The sequence below is a fragment of the Synchiropus splendidus genome, chromosome 1, assembly GCF_027744825.2.
Source record: "Synchiropus splendidus isolate RoL2022-P1 chromosome 1, RoL_Sspl_1.0, whole genome shotgun sequence".
Lineage (NCBI taxonomy): Eukaryota > Metazoa > Chordata > Actinopteri > Syngnathiformes > Callionymidae > Synchiropus > Synchiropus splendidus.
The window spans coordinates 20584638-20602663 of NC_071334.1; positions in this window are offsets into that span (position 1 = coordinate 20584638).

Sequence of the window (18026 nt, forward strand, 5' to 3'; positions counted from 1 at the left end):
ACCTTTGCTAGCAACCTAACAGGTTCATTTGGGTTAAAAAAAAAAGAAGCTTAACTTCACTTTGACATGAAATTTAAATTCATAAAACTAACATAATACATCTCTGTTTTATTGTTCAGTCGACATTTTTGGTCATTTTTCCCACCTTCTGGTGTATTTGATTCGATATTTGTGTGACAACGCCATTGCTTTGCCTGTAATCCCCCCAAAAAGGCATGACATCACCCCCCATGGCACACACACACATAACGGCAGTGGTGAGGCTGGTAGTGGGAGGAGGCCTGCAGGTCATTACCATAACAAGCTGGCGTGTTTCTGAAGATACACTTGTTCGGGAATAGACTGGGCAGGAGGGGGGTCGGCGGCGACGGCAGCGCAGGCCCCCCCTGTTTATTTCAATAACAACAGACAGACACGCGGCCTATCTAGTCGCTCTTTGAATGAAACACTTGGACCCGATGGAGAGATAAAACACAGATGCTAAAAAAAAAAAAAAACGCTGGGAAGGTCTGGTGGAACGGCCTCTTGACCCTCTGTTTACTTTGCAATTGTTAAGTTGACTAGAAAAACTTGCGAGTCACTAGAATTTGCGTCACATCTCTTATGAGTGAGATAACAATTGGAGGATTTAGAAGTGGCTGTATAGAAATGTTGTATTAATAGCAAGGAGATCATTTACACTCAACTGTGTTTACTGTGAGACGATTGATCCGTCCCTGGGGAGGATGGAGTCAAGAGCTGAACACATAAACAGATGTGTGCCAGTTTTTTCTCGACCACATGTAATCCATGAGGTTAAATCTGCACTAAACTCAGCAGTGAAAAGCCCCATGTGCCTTCCTATTTGTTGCTGCACACTTAGATGGAGAAAGAGATGTCCTAAATCTCAGCTTGATTTCCTATGTTAACCGTGGCTTAGCCGACACCGCGTTTGGATGCAGGAGAGCCTGTGGAGAGTTAGCCGAGTAGTTGTAAATATGTGGTAACACTTTCAGCGGTAATCCTCCTGCACAAAGAATTGCCAGAGATTATGGACTGGTTGTCTGACAGAGAGAATCCTCCGGCACAATCAAATTCCTATGGCTGCTGAGATTTGTAGAGGGCACTATGCAGCCGCACTGCTCACCTCACCAGCGGCAGAAGGGCACTGTCGAGGAGCGGAGGAGCAAATATAGCATGGATCAAACAAGGGCAATAAGGACCCGCTTATGTGGCGACGGTGACAGTCCTTGCTCATGCAAATGCTCTACAGTAAATTGGACATTTCGAAACAGGTTCAGTGTCAGATCATTTACCGGGAGGAGCGGCGACACTGACATTCAGAGGACAACAAATCTCATACTTGAGCTGAAGCCACTGAGTAAGCATTTATATGTGACCCGTGGGGCGCAGTTTTGCCAAAAACTGACGAGAAGAGGTTGCGGGAAAGCAAAGTAGCTGCCTAAGGGCTCAATGCAGAAAGGCAGATGACACACTTCTGGTTAAAGATTTTGTTATTATTTCAGCCTTACATAGCTCAAAATGCTGACAGCAGTTTGGGGAAAGGCCTTTGCAAATCTAAATGGGAATGAATGTGTTATTTGAGTCCACTCCGAGTTTGCCATGATCTGGCCCACTGTTGTAAAAACAAGCTGACTTTACGAAGACAGGAGGGCAGCACCTCAGCAAATACCACTGAATGAGGAGAACATGGTTGGTCAAACCGCTTCGGTACAGCATAAATAAAGAGCGATGCCACCTGACGGACACAGTACCAGACAGGCTGAGGGACAGGCTGAGGTGCCGCACCCCCCGAACATCACTATTACTCCCAAACCAAGCCGCACTTGCCATTTACTTGCGGTTCCCGCACACAGGAAATATTCATACTAAACGTAGAAATGTTGCGTGCATTGAGCCCATTCAATATCCAACATCCTCTTATTGCTTTTAAACGTAATAGCTGTGATGTAAACAGAGAGCAGTGGTGGAACAAAGAAGTACCAACAAATCAGAAAGGTTCTGATGGAAGAATCAGCCTGTCATTGGAACATTTTGGCTTCTATTTTGCTTATAATAGAGCTGACCCAGTTTTGCATTAAGAAACAAATATTAGTGGTTAAAAAAAGGTATTTTATTTTTTTGTCTTAAAAGAACACACACAAAGTATAATATAAAAACAACGTAGAAGCACAACAGGCCTGGAGCACTAGTTACACGTAGTTGTAAACAAAATGCATCAAGGTTGTAGTGCGATATTTCATCAGAATTTGAATTTGCCAGCCACAGATGACTTCATAGCTTGAGCTGCTGATCTATTCGTGTGGATTGAAATACACAGTTTACACACTCAACAAGAAGAATGAGACATGCTTTTTTTCACTTCCATTCCTCACCCCTCCGGGACAGTTTTGACCTGTCCTCCCTGTTATGACCCTCCACGCTCACCCGAACCAGTGATTTACAAAAAGACACCGCCTCCTCCGAGCCTCCACAAAAGCCCCTGCCGACACATTCTTGAGTGGGGTTTAAGGAAGTGAAGTGAAGAGAGCGCGCGCACGAGCGAGAAACCCCACCATCGCCCGCAGGATGAATAGAAGATAGACGCCGTTTCATTTCAAAAATCGGCCTCTGCACTTGGCTGAACCTACAATAAAAGTTGATAATTGAGAAGTGAAAGAGCGGGATCAATAAGACTGCGGAGACGGAGAGAGAAAAAAAGGCTCAGGCTTATGTTTAATGCAGTTTAACTGATATTTAATATTTTCTGCTTTCTCTCTCTTCTTCTCCTTTTGTCCACACTAAAATACTTCAAAAAGAATTCTAATAAAGTGGAAATTAAAAGGAGCGTAGATTGGGGTTGGAAAGAGAGGCCTCTAATCCTGCTATCTCTTAATAATTCAAAGTCTCTTTTATTTTGTGAATAAAAAGCGGAATTAATCTGGCACTGTGAAGCTGTCCTCTCTTCTCACTGTTTAAATAAATCCCCGCTCGTACATTAGACACGAGGAGGCCGGCTCTGGCTCCTCGCCAAGCTCTGTGTCAATTCCCTCCTGCCTCCTTCCCTTTCTCTCCCAGCCCTCTTTATTCCCATTCTTTTGCTTTCTGCCAGGGAGGGACCTGGGAGAGAAGCCGGGCCACCAGAGAGCTGCTATCTCCAGAACCTGCTCAGCACACAGGCCTATCACACGCCGCTAAGACCACTTAGCACAGGACTCCAAAAGGCACCCTTATGAAACTTTACCTCGATATTAGGCCACTGTGAAGCCGAGTGATATATTACAAAAGCATTGTGAAGAGGGTCGACCATTTGGAGCATTTATATTAGGCTGCCGGAAGAACCTGCGATCGTAAAAGGAAAGAAAAAGATTGCGCCTTCGGCCAAACTCCTATTTATGTTACGATACATTTAGACTTGCATATGTTCTGCAGAGCTCTTATTTTAGAAATCCAAATACAAAGTATACACAGAGAAAAACAAACAAAAAGCAATATATTACAGACGGACGGAGAATGTATTCCGTGGCCAGTCAGTGCTGTCACTGTCACTGACTTCTTTAGAAGTTCGTAATAGAATATTACAGCTGATTCTGGGCATAGGGAGCCAGAGCACTGAGGGAACACTGGAGTAGTGACATCTGTTGAACCGGAAAGAAACCTTGCTGATCAGTTCTGGATCACTTCAGGCATCGCATTTGGAACGTAGCATAGTTAAAGCACAAGCAAGCCACAAGTTTACTGGTGAACTGGTGCTGTACTGGAACTGAAAAACGGATGTAGTGTTGATGCAACTCTACCAACATGAATGTCAATGCCATGTGATGGCATAACAATGCACTGAACATTGTTTTCGTTTTCTTGTTATCGATGCTATGGTTCCCATCGTGACTATCGAAGACCATCCTCAATTATAGTGAACAATACTTATTTGGGGTAAATGACTTGGATTGTGCAGTGTTTTATGTGTCGTTCATTCATTGAGGATTCCCCACTATCTCCTCCAAATTCACTTTTTATTCACATTTTAGTTCACAATAAAACCCTGTGACATCGTGAAATGCATCATGATATTAAAATAAATAAATGCAATGTGTCATGGATGTCTATAGTGAAGTGTGAAGCATGACCGCAATGTGTTATGTTGGATGGAGTTAGTTCTGTTCCAAAGCTAGTGAACATAATTTGTCACATTTTTCCAAAAACTTGAAGCAAATGACTCACATTTCAGAGCTTGGGTTTTGTTTAGGCTTTTCTAACTGCACAAGAGAGTTTAATAGCCATTTAACAAAAAGTTCAGTGAACAAATGGGTGGCTAAACCACGCAGCCTTTCACAAGACAAAAGACTTTGAAAAGTGACACCGTGAAATAAAAGAGCTTAGGCGCTGAGAGCAAGATAAAGAAAAGGGGGTTAGACAGAGAGGGAATAGGCCTACAGGCTTCTCGATTAGCACTGGCCTCTATCTGGTCACACACTTGGCAGCAGGTCTCCCTCCGTCCTCAAACTCCTCCCCCTCTGGTGATGCTGCCGGGGAAGAAGGACGAGGACTGAACATCCTGATGATGCATCTGCAGAGATGAGCTCAAGTCTGTCCTTGGTCTGATAGACGCCCTCTGTGGCACGTTGGAATCTAAGATCCTGGATCAATCTCCTTACTTGCCCCCTTAGTGGGTAAAGATTTATGGCATCAGTTACACATTCTCCTTCCCTCGCTCTTCCCCACACACTTCAGCTGAACAATTGGCTCTTCTGCAACTCTTCAAGCATTTTTCAAAAGCACACCTGCATCTTGTAGTTTCTGCAACACAATGGATTTCCAGTGTCGTTTCAAGGTGAAGCCATCGACTGATACACACAAGACTTTATACAGGCGTCTCATTTGGAGAGTTGAGATTTTATTTGGATATTGAAAATGAGATTGACATTCTCAATCTAAGGCCAGGCCTTTCTTTAAATTAGCCAGCTTCTCCTTTTTTTTCCTAAGCTATACTGCTCCTCTTGAAAAACCCTTCCACTTTATATGTTATCAAATGATAAAAAAAAAAAAAAAAAAACATCAAGAGGAGTCAGAAATAGAGGACGCCTGCAGGGAAAGTGTAAAGGTGTTATTCAAGAGCCCTGAAGGCAACAAAAGTCATTTTCACTGAGGTGCACGCTATTTTTATTTATATGGCTCCTTCGCTCTGTTTCTTCATACATACTGTTTGTGGGGCTATCATTATACCAGACGGAGGGGTGGGGGTAAAAACCATTTGCATTAGCATCACTGTCTGACTCCAGGCACTGAGCAATGATACTTTATTCCACACCATTCAGAAGGCCATTATCACTCTTCCCCCTCTGTCCCCACCTCTAGCACCACGCTCACACACACACACACACACACACACACACACACACACACACACACACACACACACACACACACACACACACACACACACACACAATTACACAACAGTATTCTCATCCTGCCCTATCGCTGTTACCATCTCGTGCAACACTGGCACAGAGGTACAGGACGGGTGAGGGAAGGGAAAGGGAGGGACATTTCCGGAGGGGGGTCCTGGCATGTAATTGTCCTGGTGAGCACTCAATAGCACCTTAAACCAAGCAGGCAATCTACAAAGCTGTGCAGTGAAGGAGGGAAAGGCCCCATGGCTATGGGGACCCTAATAGGAACTTCTTTCTCGGAGAGATAAATGGAGAAAGTTCCTTTTATTTATCGGTAGCTGCTGTTTGGGACTGGGGCTATCAAAGCGCAGCAGTGCTATTTATCCCTCCAAAAAGGATTCGTCCGATACAGAGCTAAGGGCGAAAGATGGAAAGAGAAGGCTAAGGAGGGGGGGCGACCACACGAAATTGGCAGAAACAGAAGGTCAAACTGTTTATCTTTTTATTCCCATGTCTCGCCTTCATTCTTCCGCCGCCATCCTTTCTCGGTTTACCTGCTATGGTGCAGCTCCCTGACGGAATGGAAACTCAGAGAAAATAAACTTTGAAAGATGGGAATTACACACCAGGCATCTGTAGGGGCAAATACATTGGAACATAGGATTGAGTTCAAATCATGTGAACAAAGAGAGAAAACCTGGCTGGATAAGAGGACTGTGCAAACTTGCAACAATGATGGCATGTTTGTGCAGCTCTTCCCTCATTCAGGCCATAGTTCTTATAGAGGAGAATGAGGAGATGTTAGGGAGCTAAACCTTTGACTGGTTAACTGTTTCAAGCCACCAATCCATGTGTGGCTACGTGATTTATGGCTACGGTTCAACTCAGTGTAAGTTAACTGAGAAGGACAGAGGCCAGGGAAGCTCACAGCAAATGTAAAACACCACAACAAATGCAAACACTAAAACACAACAACATAAACGCATCAGCAAAACCACAACAAATTCAGACGCTACAACACAACAACATCAAGCTGCAGCATTAGTACATAAACCACCAGGGAACTTAGCAGTCAGGAGCCAGGACAGGTTTTCAAGGACCAAATGACTGAGGGAGAAAGTGGCGAAAGATTTTGGAAAAGTAAGTTTTAGTGATTGAAAGTACTACCATGTCCAAGAGTCCATGTGCACGTACTTGCTGTATACCTGTGTAATGTAGTATCTCTCTCTATAATTATGCTAACACCGCAATTTTGAACACCAACAAATAATTTAAATGTGTATTGGGACTTGCTAGTATTTTTCCACCTCACAGGTTACCATGGATTGTGCTTTTTGTAGTGTTAAGTTACATTGAAGGAACTTGTGTAGTGACTTCCACTGTGGTTTACTGTATGTAGTAATGATGAGGCTTGACGTTTAGTGTTTTTTTTTTTTTGTGGCGTATTGTGAGTTAATTTTGTTGTGTAAAGCAGTTGCATTTCACTACATAACATTAGCAAGCAGCTACTATAATTCATCAAGGTCATGGTACTTAAAGACTTAAACAAGGCAACTAGAATTGGATTTGGACCTTGAAAATGTTCCACTTTTTTTTTTAAATGACCTTCAAATGATAATCCTAAATCAAGTTTATTGAAAAAAAACAACAGTCCTGTCTGATTTGAACAATCCCAAACCCTATTTATGAATCATTGTTGCGGGAAGTGACCCATTAGGAAGGCAGGCACTCCTGTACTATTGGAATTTAAAATGAAGCATTGAAATGAGCAGGTTTACAGCATCAGAATAGGACCTCAGAGTCAGAAGAGTGCCGTGACTTTTTGGCTCACACGCCATTCTCACCCAAGGCAGAGGTCCAGCACCAGCAGCTCAGACAGGTCTTTCTTCAGGCGAGAGTGGATTCAAAGGTGAAGAAGGGCTCAGTGATGAGTGACTTCACTGATCCATTACTGTCTTCTTTAGACCCCTAATCCAAGGGGGAATGCCCACATCAAAGCATAGCTCCTTCCTAAGAGGAATCTCCTCATATTTGGACATGCAAATGAGAGGGGCCTCCTGCGGGTCCCGCACCTGATTGAGCCATGCAACTCTATTGCCAGCGACGTGCCATGGGAATTACATACCAAGGGATGGCATCCAATTGGACCAAACTCTCCCTAAGCAATTTGCTTTGGCTTTATTCACTGGCATAGTCAGGCATGGCAGCACTTCCTTTATTTCATGGCCATGTCGCAAGATTTCTGGCTGGACCTCGTTTGGAAGCCATATTATGGCGCAGGAAGGGGGAAAAGAGGGATTTGGGTTTTACAAGAGAATGGAACACGGATATATGGCAGTGGCTCAGCTCGTTCAGGTTTCTACTTGTTGCCAAAGCTAAGATCAGATGTTATTGATTCTCTAGCCGTCTCTGATCCCACTTCAACAACATAATAGTCGGCGTAAAAGCTGCCAAGCAAGTTTCGCTTTCCAAAGACACAACGGGATATTTGATAATCTGAAGGAAGCTGCAGCGCTAATTGAAATATTCTTTTCAGATTCTTATGAATGTATGTCGAGAATGTAGCGAGTCTAGTATCGTAGTCTGAAAATAAGGAGTGTGATTTTTAGGTTGGAACTGAACCAAATGAATATTTCTACATTCAAAAGTGTTGCTTGTTGAATGACTCTGTTGTCAATCCTAATCTCTTTGAATAAGACTTGAGCTGGACAAGAAGCTCAATATGCTCCCTGGAAAGCACTACGTATGTCTAAATGAAAGTTTTTTTTTCTTAGATTTTCAATGGTTTAGTGCACATGTAGACAGTAACTGGCCAGAAACCTACATGATCCGTCATTTCAGGGTTGGGACGTGGTCATAGGGAGTAGCAGCACATGTTTAATTTCTGCTCAGTGATGCATCCACCTTCCCAAATGGGGATCTAGTTTCCCTTTTTTTTTTACCCCACATGTAGATAATGAGATAGCAAATGGGCTTCACTGGGTGAGAGTCCTTCAGCGTGGCTCCATCACCGCTGTGAGTTCACGCCTTTTCCAAGCCCGGCTCTTGTGTCCCTGCCATAATTAATTTGCTTTAATTGCCCTGCTGCTCTGGTCGTGGCCCCAACGTTATTGCGCCACTCTCTGCAGAGTTAATGCTTAAAGAAGTCTGTCGGCAGAAGGGACAGGAAGCACAGTGGGTCTATTGTTTTGAGCACAAAGTACACAAAACAACCACAACACTGCTTTTGTTTGGATGTTAAACGAATTATGTTTATGATGAGGAAAGAATGGAAGCGCTCTTCCAATTACTACTCTAGCATCATCTTTCTTTGTGGAGGTATTTGGACTTTTATTGTCTATGCAGCCAGTTTTCCATTGAGGAATTCAAGCGTTTATGGATGACAAGGGAATTTGAATTTGTGCTACTACACTACACTACATGTGCTACATGTTGTGTAAGTGCCACATCATGCTGACTTCAACTTTTCACTGTTTTCCTTTGTTCACCTGTCCGACATCATGTATCTGACAGCCATGTGACCATTGCACCGGGGCTAGCTGATGTCGGCATTGTATGAAGTTTTACGTTTGTGTATCAACAGTCAGCTGTACTGCAACAGTTATCACCCCACCGCATTTTATATATCGTCAGAGAGTTGACACCAAGGAAAACCCACCCCAAAGCCATGTTAAGGGTCACCGTGAGAGTTACCATCACAGACTCACCCTAAAGCTGGTGTATCGCAACTTTGGTCCCTCTCACAGGGGCTCATTTATTCCAGTCATCATATACACAGACCTCCACAAGAAAAGACCCGGGTCATTGGTGTGAGAGTCAGTGAGCATCGCAATGAGTTGAGTAGAAAAGTACAGCAACAACACAAACCTCCAACCAGGAGCGCTTGTTTTTCACTACTTCATAAAACGCAACGAGACCAAACTTGGACACAAAGCCCAAACCATTGTTTTGAAGGTTTAAAAGAGAACCTTCCCAAATCCATATGGCTCTGCAGAACAGCACAATATTTTAGTCACTACTACAATAAGTTGGTCCATTTCTGACCAGTCCATTGGCAATTTATAAATAGTTTGCCTCGATTAAATTACTATTATTATTTGAAAATAAAGTGTCCACAAATATTTAAACCAAACAGCAGTTGGACGATGTTTGTATAAATTCAATTGTAATGAAAGATTTTGTGTGCCCCCTCCCCAAACATTGAACTGACATTGAATGGAAAGGCTCAACTTGCTCTGATTTACCTTCAGCATGAAAAATACACATGACTGAATAGTGTCCTCCTCATATTGTCCCCATGCACAATCTTGAGCAGAATGTTAGAAGTGTGATGGTGACCCACCATAATATTAATACATATTTCATTTCAAACATGTCAAATGTCTCCCACGAAATGTAAAAATGTATCCATCGCCTGATTTTTGTTTGGAGGCAGTAGCCCTCCATAACAATCTGTGTAGGCACTTTATTGTTCAGCAAAAGTACCAGATATCATTCCCACTAGGAGTCTCCTCCCAAGAGTCCCGTCTGGCCGATTTGTGCCTTCCTTGTGTTCCTTTGACAAAGCAGAGAATGGCACTGAAAGGCAGGGCAGGCTTCCTCGCCGCCCCGGGACCAGTCCAAATTGTAATCCCATTCCTCTGTTTATCAAAAAGAGGGAGCGAGCAGAGAGAGGGAGGCATTGAGCTGACAGCTTGATTGTGATGCTCCTGTCTGATAACTCAGCTAACCTTATCCATCTATTTCACCTCAACCTTGCAGCCATGTCCCCAGCCCCCTTCCACCGGCTCCATCCTGCTCCCTGTGAGAGACACAGGCTTACAGTCCACACACACTTTTCTCTCTCTTGTTCCGTCATACACGCACACACGCGCGCACACACACACACAAATAATCACTGCACACCTTTGACCCCTTTATCGAGTGTCGGTGTTAATCCTCATCTCTCTGCTCAATGCAGAGCACAATCACAGAGACCCGCAGGACCCGCAGTTAGCGCTGTGGTTAAGTAGCCCACGGTGAAGAAGTCTGTGATAAAGGTGGCACAAAGGGTCAGTGGCTGCTCGGAGCATGAGCCCGAGCCCACGACTGGCCATGGCCTTGAGACGGGACAAAAAACGCACGGGTGTTGAGGACAGCCAGAGTAATAGAGGGATTGAAGATGAAGTGGAGGACAGGGATTGAATGCAAACGGCAGAGGTTAGGCTAATACACCGGAAGAAGATAAACCCTCTTCATAAAGACATGGCTTCAGTATTTCAGCTTCTTTATTTACAACAGAATGTGTAAAAGGTGTGAGTGCCGTTTCAAATGAATTCCATCTGCTTGCACACACAGTTAAGACACCGATTGTCTTTCAATTTAAAGCCCCAAGTGCGTAAAAGACTGGTCCAATATGAGTGAAATTTCAAGTTGTTGTGAAGTGTACAGAAAGTCAATCGACAAACTTCCAACAATCTCTCTGCTTTTTTTCTGGTGTCTATGGTTAAGAAGCGGCATCAATCACCCACTTCAACCGCCTGCATCAGCTGCTAATAGCATGTAATTACGGTAAGGCTACCTTAAATTATAGGTTTCCCACGTTAATGGACTGCAGTGCCACGATAGCTAACATATTTAAAGCAGGGACATTTGCTAGTTTTATGTTAACATCCGACGTCTGTGATTTAGCGCATCAATCAAGCCCAGGTCGCTGAAACAATTTATCTTCCCGGCTCCTGCCGGCGCTGCTATGATACCGAGGATCGTCCTTGGGGCCAGCACATGACACACGATGCAGAAACAGAAGGCGCAAACACACACGCTGTGTCGCTCAGCCTGTCAGAGATGAATGACGGCTGATACCGTGGCCCCGAGAAACGGTCGACCCAGCCGAACGAAGACACTTCTCCGAAACCTTCCCTGAATCAAACAAGTGATGTCTGTGGGAAACCACAACGTAGGCTTCCGTTGCTCAAGGGCAACGTGTCAGTCAAAACATCCTGAGCCACTTTGGTTAACCTTATCACACCCAGAGGAACTTACCGATTGACAACGGAATGTTTTCATCAGGAACCAAAAGGTATTTATTCAACGTTTATGGAGATATTAAAGCGGGTGTGCTGTTTCCATTTTGTTTTGTTTCAACTGTCAAAATGTCATTCTTTTGTGGACAATATGAGTTCACGTTGATACAGATGACTTTTAATGTGATGTGTGTCTTTTGTGTCGAGAGACAATAGCCGCTGTAGCTCAGGGGCTTCTCAGTGTTATGGGAGCCCCCGACACATCCAGGAAATGGATCCGTGCAATGTTTGGAGACTTTCTATCCCCTGCAGAGATCCAGATCAGTCAGTCAGAGGGCCCCCACACGGCCTACAAGGTTAGAGGTCACGCCAGTCAGACAAGACACAACAGAGTCAGCCGTCTCCTCAGCGCTAAGTGATTGTGGAGCAAACCCACGCTGGAGAGCAGCGAGTTGCTGCCTTGTGCAAGCGAGAGAAAACACAATGGAACTTTTCAGAAGGAAAGAAAGGAGAGAAAGGAAAGCAAAATTGCTCCAAGTGCCGTTTTTCTAAAAATATGCTCGCAGTGAGGGAGAGAGGATAAAAAGAAGGGGAAAAAGGAAACAGGCCTTTTACAACTTAAAAGAGAAAGAGTCTGCAGAGTGAACGGGAGAAAATATTTACTTAGGGAATTAGTTCAGGATCATTGTGTGTGTGTGCAGGGCTTTAGTTCCCCGGATCCATTTCAAGGCCCAAGTGGCTCAACTGGAGCTCCCTCCAGGGCAGGCCTAATTATCACAGGGCTAGGGCCATTAAAATGCTTAACTAACCTCGTTTCTCCAAAACGCACAGATTAACGCCAGCCTCCAGCAAAGTGTCGGGAATAACCCTGCTGCCTAATACCCTCTTTGATTTTTTTTTTTCCCCTTGCTCAATACTGTGGCGAAGCAAGGCAGAGGACTGGTGTGGTAGCACTTCTGGACGTGGAAGAATACTGAAAGTCCCACTGCTATTGGCCTCTGGATTTCTTGGCCTTTACTGTACGTAGAAGCAGAGCATCATCGCCACAATATTGCTGTCACATTCACTTAGTCGTGAAGGGCAGTGATGGGAATAACACCATAACTGGCTGGGATTCTTATTTATTACCTCTGTAACCACATGATTCCCTCGGTTAAAACAATGTCACCAACAATTAAACTGGGCCGCTCTTGTCATCCAACTTTGCTCTGGTCATCAGCAGGAGGATGGAGGGATGTGGCGATAGTGATGGAGGTGCAGTAAGCTTTCAAGCAGATCCAATCAGTGTCCAGTTCAAAACAAGCAAGGTGAACCATTAAAAGCTAGAGGTGTTCGTATCGGTCAATGAAATCCTACAATGAGATATTGCCAGTAAGGAGAAGCAAAAGTTCCAGTTTCAAAGATGGCATGTACAATTACAGATGAGTTGCAGTTGGCCCAGATTAAAAGTAAGTAGATTATTGGTTCATGGCTGTGTGAGTCATGATGGTGGGATTGCGCTGAACACCATTGGACGGAAGCTTTGTATCTTCATATCTCATCATTGTGTTCAAAGACAATGTATAGAGTTGCAAGCTTTTCCTGACAATGCATTTTGATTGACCACATTGAAATGTCATTTCTCTGTGACCAGTAGGATGTGTCACATCTGACCGTATAATACTGCAGATTTCTGTCAAAGAAATGTTGTGATCCTGCAGAAAACTCATCTCTGTTCTCATCAAGTCTGCTCTGGAGCTTTCGTAAAATAATGTGCATTTTGGGCTCCAACTGAATCAGAATAACCATAGGTGAAGTTTATAATGGATCCAAGAGCAGGGAAGAACAAAGTAATAGGTTCACCTGACTGACTGAGGCCCATATATTTATCAAGATAAAATGCAGCGAGTCGAATAAGAAATAGCAAAATGCTCAGGTTTTGTTTGCAGCCGATTAACATGAAGAACTAAACTAGATATTAGTTGGTCGGACGTGTTCATGTGGGGAGCTTTATGACCAGATTCACCTAATATAGTGTAATAATTCCTTTGAAGAATGTCTATTGCTTCACATGCTGGGACATTTGAAACTTTCTTCTTGAGCTGAAATTCCAAGCAAGCCCATCTTCACGCTTGTATCAAAGAGGAAAACAGATCATTTGCATGCAGAACACAGCGAATAATGAATCTTGGTTATGAGACCCCACGCGCACACAGATGCCGATCATCTTTTAGAACTGATCTAAATGAATTTGTTGTGCTACCCACTTTTTGTCTTTCAGGCATTCAGTCACTTGAATGAAGTGTCTGATAGTGCTATCACGCTCTTTGTTCACCATAACACAAGGATTCACTGCTTCATTTAAACAACTGTCTGAAAATCAGAGCGATAAAATGCGATTATTGTTTTGGGGAAAAAAAATGGTTTTCTTTTGAAATACGCTGAGCTTCTTGATCTAAAGGAAATCAAATTAAAATCTAAACCAGTCTGGATCACTGGAACAATGCGATTTATTCTAATATCCCATTTTGAGAAGAAGTGTTTTTGAGGCGACGCCGCCGCTCCCTGACACTGCCAACAGTTTAATTATATTCTCAGTTGTTGTCAGTGCCGTGTGTCACTCTACTACAACACTTATTTCAATTGTCTGCCTTCAATCATATTAATATTCTTCAGGTTTGTTTGACAATGGCAGCTGGTTAGTCCCTCAAGGGACCTATCTCATGCATCAGACGACTGCAAAAAATATCAAAGTAAATAAATAATTTGGAGAATTTATGGTCGAACCTGCAGTTACTGAGAGTGTTTGAAGTCCCATCTCTGTTAAATGAACTTTCTTAACTATTTCTCTTCATGGTGTGCAGCCCTTCACCGGGGGGAAATGGGAATTGGGGGAGGAGGAGGGAAACTTGCAATGACATTGCATTCCAGACTGTAGTCTGCTGGTTTATAACCTTTTAACAAGATGCTGACAACCAGCAAATGAGTATGGGGGTGGACACATGGGAGGGACGACACAGCCACTTTACTCTCTGAATCGCATGATCGCAGGGAAATAGCCGCTCTCCAAGTTGGGTGTCAGTTTAAATGGGTTTAAAGTTGGGAGTGTGTTAGTTTAATCCTGGACAGTGAAAGTAAATAATTTACAGTTTTGTGACGGGAAGCGTGCGGACAAGAACTTGTGACAGCCGCACTGTAAGGGTCACAGGTTCACATCATGCCAAGCAGCAACTCTTGATCTGAAACGTGTGCATGCAGTGGGAGGAAACTGGAGTGCAGACATCGCCTGCACAGGGAGCTATGAGAGTAATTCTGTTTTGTGGTAGGTCAAACTCAGCACTGAGAGAATGTATCACGTATGACATTATCAAACTGCATTTAATAATCCTTCCGTAAACTGAAGAGATTAAATCCAACATAAACTCACGCCCATGGCGTAATATAATGACGTTGGGAAAGTAAACTATCGTGTCCAATGCCGGCAATAAAAGCAGTCTACCAGGTTGTATTGGTCTCAGTCTTGGTCAATATGTGGCCAGCAATGAAATGGCAGCCAGTCTCGGGTGTCCCCTACTTCTCATCCAGTAGCTGAGATAGACTCCTGCACCCTGTGACCCTTATTCAGGGAATAAATGGACAAGAAAGAAGTATCTACAAATAAAATAATAACCTCCAGCCACTTAAAAAGTCAACAAAACAATTGCATATACACCTACAAGAGGCAGTCAACATTCACAAAGAAAGAGGCAACAGAAGTAAAAGCAGTAGAATTAAAAACACGATCACAACAAAGAACAGAATCAGCCTCTTAATAAAAACATCCTTAACTAAATACAGTGAATCTTTAAAAAAAAAACTTTGGAGAGTTGTTTTGCTTTTCTCACCCACTCTTTCATCAATTCCAAAGCTTTGACATCCTTTGTTCTGCTCACCTAAATTTTACAGACGACTCACGGTGGAGCACTGAGTCAAGCTAAATACAATTACGGAAGCATGAGCAATGCTTATTATTGTATTCAATAAATAATCCTTTTAGTGTTTTTCCAGCAGAAAGGGCAAGAAAAAGCAGTCATAAATAAATAAACCCGAATAAATAGAGAATGATGTGAATGCTGTGTCAGGGGAGATGTAGTGCAAAGGCGCGATAATAGCTAAGCTAGCTTATAACATCTTTGTTTTCACTGAGCACTGTGCACCAGTCTCCAGGGCCACATGAGGCTTTTTGGCAAAGCTGTTCTTCTCAAGGTCCACATTCTGCAAACACTCAAGGAAGCTTGTGTATCACTTCATCTCACTGCGAAGGAAGGAGGCTGCTCATTTTCAGTGACTTTCCCCGTGGACAAGCGTTCACTTATCTAACACTTGGGGCACGCTAAACCAAAAACAAAGACACAAAATAGTATTCTTTTTTTAGGAGATTAGTTCCACATTTTGAGGCCTTGAATGGAATCCGGCGTCCTGGATATTATTCTGCTGCACAAACAAACTCCGCTAAGACGTGAGAATTCATTGTCATTTCTTCCATCCACAGTGAATTTATTGTAGTTGCTCGGAGTTTCAGTCCGCCCCCGTTCTGACACATATGAATGACTTTGAGACCTTGAAGGTTTAATTTGAAACAGTACATGTCTCACAGTCAGGACACTTGAGTGAAACAATTGCTTTTGCGAACCAGACTGGGGGTGACATGGAGGCAAGAAGTCAGTCATAATATTTTTCTTGCTGCCCTTGGAGATGATGCACGCTCGTCCAATTCATCCACGTCTCCATCAGAGGTGAATGAAAGCCGGGCCACAAAAAAGGGCTTTTCATTACAACAAGACATCAAGGACCATTTATCTTTTGGATTTTGCTCCATAACATGACATCCATTACGAGAGTTTGGAGGAATAGGTGCAAGACAGAGCTCAAGTTATCAGGTGGGAAGTTTACCAAAACAAGTCAACATCCAAAATGTTGATCCTTGGCCGGTCTATTGTGGGTGGAATCCAAAACATAAACAAAAAGTGAAAATAGAAAGTCTACCTGGATCCACTTGTACCATTTGCAGGAGGAATCTGTGAATCTGAAAGACTGGTCAGAAGTTCAGCTACTGTTTTAATGTCGTTTAATGCTCGACATGCTCTCACCTCAATTTCAACTTTGTCACAGTAACACTGTACTCTGTGGTGTCAACTCTGGACTTGGATTTGTCACGAGGAAAAGACCATTTTACATGAAGAGCCTTTCTTATGGGAGCTTCAGTCTAAAACATAATAACCCACCCAATTCTTAGAAAACTAACTAGAGTTAACTCTAAATAGACTGTTCAGTTAGAATTTTTTATTATTTTGTCACACTAAAAAGCATGGTGTAACACTTTGAATACAAATAAGTAGTGGTAGTCTTAGTAATGATAGAGAACAAAATAGCTTTTCACTCCATTAAAAAAAATCTGCTTTTGATATACAGATGGTAAACTGAACTTCTTTGAACTTCAGTCATTCGTGTAGAATGCAACGACATGAAATGCAGTGGCCGAGTTCTTTGCATTGACACAACCGTCACCAAAGACATATAAATCCTGCAATAAAATTCATGAAAATCGTATCAAGAAATTTGTTTGAAACATTGAGCAGGTGTGGGAGGCTATCACGAGTCGCATTCTGGTCGAACAATACCATTCATCAAAGGCACGAAATGGGCATTTAAGTAGGCTGAATACTCCGTCAGACTATTTGAATCACACACCGCAGCCTCTATGAGGAAGCAACTTAGCAAGCGCCGCAATGTTAAACGCTCAGCTGTCCATCTCAGTCTGTTTAGTATTCTCCACCAGATATATTTGAAACCTCACCCCCCATCATCTTTCTTCCAAAAGATATGAGATAACTTTTTTTTCTTTGCCAACAGATGATATTAAGTGCCTCCTTTTATCTCAGTAGGTCTGTATCATATTAGAATCTGCAATCGCAGGTCACAAAGTATACGCCGCTCTTGTCTCGGCCGGTGCTGCCGAATTACTTTCCGGCGCACAATGGCTGAATGGGCTGGGGCTTTGTCATTTAAACTGCATAAAGAGGCCAGAAATTGATTTTTATTGTAGATCTTCATATCTAATAAAGCTCTGAGGATCTCTTTTCTTCATTGTCTGAATGGGCGGTGAATGCTTTCAGTCCACCTCTCTGTTTCATGCATAAAAGTGCGAGGCTGAATGATAGCAGGAGAATGAGAGGGAGGGCTGCTCCCATGCAAGTCAAAAGCATCCAGCCTCTCCTTGGATACTGCATCTAGGGAGGACAGCAGAGGTGAAGAAGCTGAGAGTAATTGGAAAGTGGAAGGTTTTTTACATCCATTTCAGAAAGAATGGGAACTTCACAAAGTGAACCACAACCAGGAGATAACAGCTTTTATAGGCAACAGGCAAACAAGAGAGTGAGCAAAAAATGATGTCAATAGTTCACTCAGTAACATTTCTCCAGATCTCATATCCTCCCATTACTTTAACCAAGGGTTTTAGTGTAAAAGCTTTTGGAATTAAATCAAATTAACATCCCATTGTGCGTATGCTGCATTTAGTTTAGAGTTTAGCGTGGAGCACATCATAAAGAAAGCAGAAGGAACAGTGCCACCCAGCTGTCAGCACCTTGGAGAGCGCCAAAGTGGTTTGTTGAGAGGTTGTTCACACTGA